Source organism: Drosophila gunungcola, unplaced genomic scaffold (genome assembly GCF_025200985.1).
Source record: "Drosophila gunungcola strain Sukarami unplaced genomic scaffold, Dgunungcola_SK_2 000059F, whole genome shotgun sequence".
Lineage (NCBI taxonomy): Eukaryota > Metazoa > Arthropoda > Insecta > Diptera > Drosophilidae > Drosophila > Drosophila gunungcola.
The window spans coordinates 95,316-106,654 of NW_026453222.1; the positions used below are offsets into that span (position 1 = coordinate 95,316).

Here is an 11,339-nt window from a genome sequence, read left to right on the forward strand (position 1 = left end):
TGTCGACAATTCGAATCGACTCGACGCGAGCCAAGTAGAGCCAAGAAGAACCAAGAAGAACCAACGCAGACAGGACACGTGACCCAGATGATCGGACAAGGAACCTTTCGAGTGGACATACAGCGGGCTTGTAACCGCTGCGGAGAGAACGGACATTTCCAACGGAACTGCCCCAACCCACATCGGGATTTCCGTTGGGACTATGGGCGACCAGGAGTATTAACCATAGACAGTTTGCCGTCGAAATGCGTCGGGAAACAGGGAACGTCTCCACCGGAACCCGGGTGCGGCGTAGACGAACGGAGCAGAAACCCGACCCCAGTAAATCCACCGTTAAGGTTACACGGCGGGCTCATCACAGCAGCGATAGAAGTCGGAGGACAACGGGTGGACGCCACCGTTGATACGGGGGCATCGAGGAGTTTCGCCAGCGAAAGTTTTACTCCCCTGGCCGCACGTGCAGGCGACTTACAGGATGTTGTCACTAGAATAGCGTTGGCCGACCGGTCATGTCTGGATGTGACGAAGCTCTGGCGAACCTCGGTTACGTTGGCCGGCACTACGGTACTCTTACCTATGTTGGTAATGCCCACCATGTTAGATCGCATAATACTTGGGATGGACTTCCTCAAAGTAGCGGGGACTCAGGTGCGATGTGGGCGAGCCACCCTCGACTTGCAATCTGAATCCCAAGCGGTAGGAGACCCTCCGTTACAGCCAGTACTTATAAAGACGCGAGGCAACCAGGAGAACACGGTACACCCTGTTGAGGTTGGGGCCCATTTGGAAACTGCCAGGCCAGAAGAAGCAGAGGCACTCAGTCCTATTCCTACGCGAGCTACGACCCCGAACATCGACGGCGGCGCGCATATTAGGATGAGGACGGTAGAACACGACGAGCAGCGACAGAGCACACCATTGAGTCCGGCCCAACAAGGCTTCATCGATCGGGAAATGGCCTTATTCGGGAGGCTGCATGGGGTGTCTCACGTTGCCGAGCACACTATCGTCATGCGCGACGATAAGCCCGTAAAACAAAGGTATTATCCCCGGAAACCCGCAATGCAACATGTCATCGGTGCCCAAGTTGACGAACTGCTCCGTGACGGGGCCATCGAACCTTCCAGTAGCCCGCACAGCGCTCCCATCGTATTGGTCAAGAAGAAGACTGGCGATTGGCGCATGTGAGTAGACTATCGTCAGTTAAACGTACACTTAGTGCCCGAAGCCTACCCAGTCCCTATAATCATTGCGGGCGGCGAATTTAAGCATAAATCCGAAGAAGTGTTGCTTCTTCAAGCTGAAACTCGTACGGACGGAATTCAGACTGATCCCGAGAAGGTGTCTGCGATCAACGGGCTGAAGGCTCCCTCTAACTTAAAGGAACTCCGTCAATGGATCGGGATGGCCTCGTGGTATCGGAGATTTGTCCTTAACCAGGACTGCGTTCTCGGGTAGAAACTGAGCTTACGTCCGGTACGACCGGCCGGGACAGAGCAAGGGACAGGAGGCTGCGGCTGCGAAAGGCGTACGCCTTGAGAGCACAGTGCCTGTTCACCCTAGTCTGGGAACGGTGACGCATCCCTAATCCCTGTAAACCCGCCGAGCCAAAGGCAGCAGATGACACCGCCAGCGAAACCGGCGAGGGAGACCCCACTTCGCAGTCAGCACGATCCAACGATACGTTCGACGTGGGAAGGAGACGACGGCAGAACATACTTGTAGTTCTACATTATCAATACACCTCCCAGGCCGAGGGTCAACTCGGCGAATAAAAGATCACTGTATACTCCCAATATTTCTGTGCATTTTCACTGATCAACAGGGCGGTCACGTTATATAAATTTGGTGGGACGAACACTTACATCTTCTGAGCTAGCCGCACGATATTCGTAGCGAGCAGATAACAAAGAAAATCAGTTCGTTACATCTGGCACCCAACGTGATTGTCCTGACAGTGAAAATACAGCATTAAACAAAAATGGGGAAAAATTGGATCTATCTCCTCAAGAAAGAGGATTTCCCAAAGGTGGCAGCCAAGCTTGGCATCATCCTGGAGGGCAGGTCGGACGACATGCGGAAAGCTCTTTCACAATATGTCACGAAAACACAAAACGACCCAGGAATGGCGGAAATTTGGGCTGAGCTGGAGGAATTGTACGACAAACCAAGCTCGAGCGGCAAGTTAAAAGTCCCAGACGCCGAACAGCTCATAGCCAGCCTGGGCGTTGAGAGCATGAAGGAGGCAGGAAGATCCAGGGGCCCAAGCCAAGAAAGAAGAACAGAACAGCAAAGGCCCAGCGCACCAGACTATGCAAAAGTCGCAAAGCAAGTCAGGGAATGGTCTTTCAAGTTTGACGGCACGGAGAAACCAATGGAGTTTCTGGAACAAGTGGAATGGTCAGCAAACACATACGGTTTGAACCTGAACCTCATTCCCCGAGCCATGCCAGAATTGCTGCAAAGCAAGGCCCTGAAGTGGTTTATTTCGAACAATAAACACTGGATGACATGGGGAGAGTTCAGCGACAGTTTCCAAAATTATTTCCTGCCAAAATTATTTCAAACAAAGAAAACAGGCTTTCGGAGAGTCGGATGAATATGAAGAACTCGAGAAAGAGCGAGAGGCATTCACACAAGAAAACGAATTCTCTCGAAGCAGAGCAACAGCACCACAACAGGTTACGTGTAGAAGGTTCGAAGAAGAGGGCGGACACCAAGCGACAGTCGACGGACCAAGCCAATGGACTCCAAACAAATATAACCACCAGAGCACGTTATGGAGGCCACCGGCTACCAATCAGAGGCCACCCAGCGCAGCACCAAGAAACCACAAGTCACAGACACACATCGTGAACCCACACGAAGCATGTAGGCGGTGTGGCTGTCACGGGCACTGGGCTAGAGGATGCCAAAACCAGAGGCTATTGTTCTGCTGGAATCGCGGCAAGGTTGGTTTTAGAAGTGTAGAGTGCTGCCAGAGATCGGGAAATGGCCCGCGATCCCAGCCGCAGGGAGGCGATCAGGGGTCGCAAGGTGTTGTCTCTCCAAACTAACTGGCAAATTAATTATCCGCAGCGGTAAAGATTGGCGGCACCTCACACAGAGCCACAATCGACACCGGAGCAGAAGCGAGCTTTAAAAGCGAGGAGCTGGCGGATATACTGGCTGCTTATGGAAAGATTACAAGGACGAGAAGGCAAGTTAGGTTGGCAGATGGCAGGTGCAGCGGGATAAACACGCAGCCCGCGGTGGAGATCGAATACGGCAATAAGCGATTGCCCATGAGCCGGAATTTCTAACAATGAGTGGAACATCCAACATAGCCGAGCACCGAATCACCATGAAGGACGACAAACCAATCAAACAGAGATACTACCCGAAAAATCCAAAGGTTCAAGGGAAAATCAATGCGAAAGTCGACGAGTTGCTTTAGAATGGATGCATAGAAAACTCGAGAAGTCCGTACAGCTCCCCGAAAGTCATGGTCAAGAAAAAGACAGGTCAGTGGAGGCTTTGTGTCGATTTTAGACAGATCTATGCCAAATCTATCAAAGATGCTTATCCAATGCCAAGGATAAATTACATATTGGACCAGTTGAGGGAGGCAAGATACATAAGCAGTCTAGATTTGAAAGATGGATACTGGAAAATTCCTTTAGGAAGAATAGCGAGGTGGGCCCTGTAGCTGCAGCAGTATGATTTTGAAATATCGTTCAGGCAGGGGCAGCTTAACGTGGTCGCTGATGCACTGTCAAGACAGCCTCTGCCAGAAGCCTTTAGGCTAGCCAAGGAAACTCCGGAGGACACGCAGGGAACATGCAGCTGGGTCAAGGATATGTGTGAGAAGATTAACACACAGCCACAGAAGTTTCCGGGCTACCTCATGGAGGGAGATTATGCTAGCGGTAAACTAAAGTACGTCAGAATCAACAGGGTACTTCCCGTGTTTCCTCAAGCAGGCTCGGGAGCCTCCACTGCCCAGCGCCCTGTACGACAGGGAAACCATCGGCACAGGAATGCAGATGGAAACGCCTGAAGATAGCGCCAATAAGATGAAGGAGATCTTCGAAATTGTGCGCCGGAATATGGAGAAGCCAGGGATTACAATCTACGAAGGAGGCAATGGAATCCAACAATAGGGGACACAGTCTGGGCGAAGGAACACCATTTGTCAAAGGCAGCCGAGGGTTTCGCGGCAAAGCTAGCGCCGAGATATGACGGACCGTACACGGTAATAGACTTCGTCTCACCAGTCATTTGTAGAATCCGCCACAAGGATACACAAAAAGAACAAACCGTCCACGTCAGTGAGCTTAAGCAACAAACACAAGAACTCGGTACAGACAAGCATGCAACGACAAAAAGTACGGACTATAGCGTCGGGCATAAGCCAGAGTCTATATAGACCGCAGGATAACACGAGCATGCAACAACAAAATGTACGGACTATAGCGCCGGGCATGAGTCAGAGTCTATATAGACCGCAGGATAACACGAGCATGCAACGACAAAAAGTACGGACTATATCGTCGGGCATAAGCCAGAGTCTATATAGAACACAGGATAACACGAGCATGCAACAACAAGAAGAGCGGAATATAGCGTCGGGCAGGTACCAGAGTCTTTATAGTACGCAGGACACAAGGATGCACAGTGATCCAGACATCGAGGCAAACAGATTCTGCGTCGGGCATGAAGCCAAAGTCATCCGTTAATACGCCGCGAAGAATAAGGTGATGCACAGGACAAGAAACCGAAAAGACCACAGGCCAACAACAATCCGTAGCGTCGGCAGACTCTGTACGAATCGCGGAAGAGTACGACCAGATCTTTGTTCCCGAGGAAAGAGGGGAGACGGTACAGCTCGAGAGCTTTACCGTAGCATGCCAAGCCGGAAAATCACGAAAATGACGCGCACACACATAAACGGCCACAATTAAAAAAAAAAGGAAAATACACACACATAAAATGCACTACAGCTGAGCCGGCAATCTGAAATGAGAGATATACATGAAAACCGGGGTCGCAGGGAAACAAACCACTTGCCAACTAAATGCAGAACGATGCAAGAAGGTGATGAACCTAGCAGGGTCATTGACCCCGGCCCCAAGGGCAGGAGAGGTCAACTCTGCAATACTAGGCCAAGCTTTGAAGGAAAGAGACAATAAGTAAACAAGAAATAGATAGAAATTGCGCTTACCATATCATTGTGCGAAGTCACTATAAACAAGGGATGAGGGCACTTCGATTCATGGCGGCCGATTAGCACTAGACGATAGTGTCGATCGGTGGGCACAAAATACTGGAAATATCGGCACAAGGAGTCACGCTGCGGAACATTGATAACACAGGGTGGCAACGCCACGTTGGGTCACGGAACCGATAGCAGCTGAAGACCGATCGGTTTGGCGGAGAATGACCATACAACGGAGAGTCACACGGGAGAACATCGATAACACCGATAACAACTGGAGACCGATCGCAAGCAACCGAAGCCATAAGACTTGCAGACGGAACAAACAGAACAGTCACAGAGGCACTAGAAGTACCAATACAGCTCGGGACACAAACAAACACAACAACACTACTAGTCCTCGACATAGTGATCGGAGACCTACTCTTGGGAATAGATTTCTTTGAGCAATGCAACGCCACATTAGAATGCGGAGGCATCACAGCGAAAATTAAAAAGAACAAAAGGAACTAACGCAGGAGCAAGAAACACAGGAGACACGGCATAGGATCACTAGATACAGGCGATTTAACAGACTTACATATCCAAGAGACCCTCAAAAGGGAGTTGGAAATGATGAGCCAAATCAAAGGAGTAAGTCACATTGCAAACCACAAAATTTCATGAAGCACGACCGCCCAATTAAACAGAGGTACTAAGCCTCGAAACCCAGCAATGCAATCAATAATAAACAAACAAGTCGACGAACTGGCACGGAACTGGCACAACCGCTATACAACCTGATTAAGAAGGGGACAAAGTTCAAATGGACCGAGGAGACAGAAGAGGCGACCAAAAACCTAAAGAAAGCCCTAACGGAAGCACCGGTCCTGGCTTGTCCTGACTTTGGAAGAACCTTTGTACTTCAGACGGACGCCAGTAAATACGGACTAGGAGTAGTACCAAGAGTATGAAAACGGCGAGCACGTTATTTTATACGCCAGTCAGAAACTTACAAAAACAGAACAAAACTATTCGGCCACCGAAAAAGAGTGCCTGGCAATACACTGGGGCATCCAGAAAATGAGGATGTACCTGGAGGGATACCACTTCGTCGTATCACTGACCACCAAGCTCTTAAATGACTTAACTCGATCGAGAGCCCTTCAGGACGGATTGCCAGATGGGCATTGGCAATGCAGCCATACTCATTCGAGGTACGCTATCGCAAAGGCAAGCTTAACGTCGTGGCAGACGCATTATGCCGAATGCTCGAGGAAGAAGTACACGGAGCCGAAGTCGAGGAAGACGGGAAACTCTTTGCAATAGAAAAAGAGCCAGAAACATGGCCAGATTACGCTATAATAGAAGGAAAACTGTATAAACATCTACCGTCATGGGCCGCAGACGAGGATACGCAACCGTGGAAGCTATGCGTGGCGAAGAAGCAAAGGGAACGAGTTCTACGAGAAAACCATAGCGAAGCAACAGCAGGCCACTTTGGGATTGGGAAAACGAAGCACCGGGTAATGGCATCATTCTACTGGCAAGGGATGCACAGAGACATACAACAGTACTTACGACGCTGTGAAACATGTCAACGGTACAAGATCTCACAGCAGCAGGTGGCAGGGAAAATGCTGACACAGATAGCAAAAGCACCCTGGGAAACCCTCTGCATAGACTTCGTTGGTCCACTACCGAGGTCTAGCCACGGCAATAACATGCTTCTAGTCATGTTTGACAAGTTCTCTAAATCGGTGAAGCTAGCAGCCGTCAGAAAAGCAACTACAGAAATCGTAATGAAAGTATTACGGGAACAGATCCTCACACGATATGGATCACCGAAAAAACTCATCTCGGACAACGGGGTACAGTTTACGAGCAATAAGTTTAAAGCGCAGCTACAGAAATGGGGAATCGTCCACCAATTGACAGCTCCATACACCCCGCAAGAGAACCCGGCCGAGAGAGAGAATAGGACAATAAAGACTATGATAGCTCAATTCTCCGGAACCGAACACACGCGGTGACTGGCTACCCGAAATATCAATGGCTAGCAATAGCAGCAGGTCAGAGTCAACAGGATACAGCCCGGCGTATCTCCTATACGGACGGGAAATACGACTAACTGGGAGCCTGTATAACGAAACCACACCAGGATCCGGAATAGTAAAAGAGACGATCAAAGCACGGTTGTAACGCATAATAGAAACAAGCAAGTTGCCAAATCGGAACATGGGAAAAGCAGCACAAGATCAAGCCAGAACGTACAAACTACGGAATAGAGACTGGAGACCCAAAGTAGGAGATCTCGTATGGGAACGACAACACCCATTATTAAACGAACGAAAGTGACTGGTTTCGTGTCAACAGTTATAGCGACGATCAAACATACGGTGACAGGAAATACACACAAAGCATACATTACGAACTAAAACCCGTAGTAGAGAACGAAGAAGTCTAAGAAGTTAAAGGAGATAGCCTCCGAACGGATTAATCAAAGCATTTCTGACTACGAAATGGCAACATCAGCGTGACACCACGGAAATCCCGAACTCCTAAACGGGGGGGCCCACAACTCTTAAAACTAAGTACAATGACATTATTCAAACGCGCACCAAAAGCCAACAGCACCCGGTCACACTTATTCGACGGAGTTATCGATCGCCGATAATGACCCGATTATCCAAAGCGGGATTATCGTCATCGTCCGATCTGGTCACACTAACCGACGCCTATATAAGCGAAGACACAGCCCCAAACCACTCACTTGCTTTCCGACGAGCTTCGTGGTAACATCACCAAGTAGGAATATCCGGCTAAGTGTTCTGGTAGATTGTCTTGGTATTGGTGGTGGATCCGTAAGAGTACGACTTGAAGTCGGCCTACGCCCTGGTGAGGATCACCGACGCTAGGTGCGGTTTTGGAATACGCACCCAGGCCCGGTCGTGATCACTGAGCCCGGCACGGTTTGCATAATTCCGCCCGTTCTCAGTCAGTTCCTCCCAGAAGTCAAGTTTTCGGCTTCCGACCCGGAAACTATACGGAATAAACGGCAGGTCGAAACTAACGATGCATCCATCGGGCTGGACCTTGGGGCGAGGCCAAGCCAGGCGAACGATTGCACGAGGGTGGGAACGCCGGGTGATCTCACTGGTCACTTCCGCGATTGAGGCGCGCAAATCGTTTTCCTCATATCGGAGGCCAAAAATCCACTGGGTTTGACCTTCGGACAAGGCCAAGCCGGATAGAATTTGTCGGACGTGGAGGGATTGAAGGGAAAAGGATGGCGGTATGATTGGCCAGTCGGGAATGATGTCCGCGCGCAAGTCACATGCACTAAGAGGAGGAAAACTAGGGTACGGGTGTCCGCGTACCGGTCGCATGCGCTATGAAGAGGGAAGCTAAGATTCTAGACCAGACGGGACGGGTGTCCACGTACAGGTCACAAATACTACGAGGAGGGAAGCTAGGATACTAGACCAGACGGGCCGGGTGTCCGCGTACCGGTCGCATGCGCTACGAAGCTAAGATATTGGACCAGACGGGACGGGTGTCTACGTACAGGTCACAAATACTATGAGGAGGGAAGCTAGGATACTAGACCAGACGGGCCGGGTGTCAGCGTACAGGTCACAAATACTACGGGGCGTCGTTCCGGGCTAGTCGCACCAGAACCTTGTACAGTTCCTGCAGGACGATCAGGCATACGCCGGAGTTCGCCAATGCAGTCCTTGTAGGCAAGCAGCTAGTTCTAGACAACTTTCCTTCTGAGCCCACGGTTCTTCGTCGAAGGACTCTATTTGTTCAACTCTGTCGGACACGCCGGGATGCCAAGCTCAAATCGCGACAGAAGTTGTTACAAAGCGCCTTGACTTAGCCGTGTGATGCCGTAAGGACCTCAGCTACCTGTGTCTTAATTCGGAGACTTTAGCTCTAAGTCCCGAACGTCTCGACGTAGCGATCTTGTTTCCTTGATGACTCCGCACGGCTTTACTTGCTCCTTCACGTTGTTTCACTGGATACTGGTTCCCTTGATGACTATTACTTGTTGACTTTATAAAAAATCGACTGATCCAGCTTCCTGCGCTCGGCCGGGTTATATAGGCCTCCATTTACCGCTAGTTATCGGCGTCTCCTTGCCTCCTGGTCCAAAGTCCACGGTTTTACCGTTCTACCTTTCGCCTTCTGCGCACGGCACCAATATCAGGGTCCAAAGTCCGGTGCCGTCTCGTTACTTCCTTCTGCACACGGCCCTTCGCCGCTCTCTTCTATTGCTGTCCCTCTCGGACTCTCCTTGTCCTTGTCTGGTGCTCAGTGCGCCATTCTCTCTCGCCGCACTACCGTTACTACGGGCGAATTCGCCGCTTAACTGGTAACTGGTAGGACACTGCTTGCATGCGCTTACTCTGCTTGCTTCTTAACTTGTGGGGAGTTATTCAACTCCTCACAGTACTCGGAGACCTGCTACTGGGAGTAGATATCTTACAACAGTGTAACTCCACATTAGAATGCGGAGGCATCACATCAATAATCAAACAGAACAAAAGAAACCAACGCAGGAAAAAAAAACTCAAGAGACATGGCATCGGATCACTAGCAACAGGTGATTTAACAGAGGTGTACGAATTCAAAGGAATTCAGAATGCTGAAATATATTTTTTGCGTGCCGCAAGTACAATACCAGTGGCAATAGTCGCCGTAATTAGTACAATACCAATTGGGCTGCGGAGAAGTGAATACGTCAAGAGATCTTTTCGTACTGATTTTATTGAGCATAACTTGGGGTTTATATACATGTTCTTGGGTCAAAAAGGGTGTTTACATAGGTCTATTCTAGATTACAATTGTCAGTTACATGGTTTATCCTAATCAAACAATACAATTTAGATAACGATATCGTAGTTAAATAGACTCAAATATTCTGCATGCAGATGGTGTGAAAACGTGACCGATCGTGGGTTATCTTTTATGATGGGTCAGAATTGACACACATGTGGACACAGGCATACGTGGTCCTGTATTTATTTAGGTATGCCGATATCACTAATGACCCTTGTCTATTTAACCCATAAATATCAATCCAGCTGCGAACAATTTTCTTCTTGGCGAAAATCGTACATTCTCCCGGACGTTGAACGGATTGTTCAACAGTCATTAATGTTGATGGTAAACGGCTAAGTTGTAAATGTGGTCGCACTCGTAGGTATACTAGGTCCTTGTTGAAGTGGTAGAGGAGACGTAGATTTACGCCATCTTTTGACCAGATGAATAATGGTGATGATCATTAAAAAAAATTAATCCAATATAAATGGCGATTTGATGATGCTCAATATTAGATAAATTATGTGGTAGCTTAAAGCTATTTTGTGGAAACAGTTCCATTTTTCTTTGAAGAAGCTCATTGAAATGTAGTTTTTGAGTGTCAATTACAACCGTCATATTTGAATTTGACGGCAAACTTTCAGTTAAATCGCTATCTCCGAATCGAGCATATGATGCCTGTAGTGTAGTTTCTGTTGACTCTTGTGTCGTTATCGTCATCAATGTATTTCGAATTGTGCACCCAGGACTTGCAGTCAAATAGCCGGAGCCTTGTAGTTCTATGTTAGATGTCCCATCTAAGCAAACAGCAGAAAGCTTTAAAGATTCGTTTGTTGCAAATATCCATTGATTCTTGGCATACATTCCAGACCAAAGAAAGGATTTTCTAGTACATACTATTTTACAGGATGAATCCGTTTTATTATGAAATAATTTCATCTCACAACTGATTTCTGATGAAAACATTGTTTGCTTGTTGAAACAAATAAAATCGCTTTTAGCTCTTTCTTGACATAACGTTAAGTCTGCTTCAGACATTTCAACAAATTCATCACGATGACTGTTGATTGCAAGAAACGGTGATTTTATTTCAATCGAATGAATTTCATCTTTACTCAGAAATGGAATTGGAGTCAATTTGTAAATGTCCAGAACTTGCGAGGATATTAAAGGGAAATTTTCTTTAATAATGACATGATCCTTCACAAAAGTTCCTTCACCCTTCATTAGCTGGTATGCCATAAGAATGTTATCTGGGCGAACTGGGAGCATTTGTCCAGGTCTCAAGTGACTATGTATTTGTTCCACTTGCTCCTTTAGTTGTCGTGGTGATATT

General features: G+C 48.2%; 1 long non-coding RNA gene across 1 annotated transcript; it reads right to left on the reverse strand.

Annotated features, from left to right (window-relative positions):
* Positions 1-10,158: 10,158 nt before the first annotated feature.
* LOC128264160 (uncharacterized) lies at positions 10,159-10,977 on the reverse strand. Its single transcript, XR_008268663.1, has 2 exons — positions 10,901-10,977; positions 10,159-10,800 (listed from the first exon to the last, which is right to left on the reverse strand). It is a non-coding gene; the product is annotated as an uncharacterized LOC128264160 (long non-coding RNA).
* Positions 10,978-11,339: the final 362 nt, after the last annotated feature.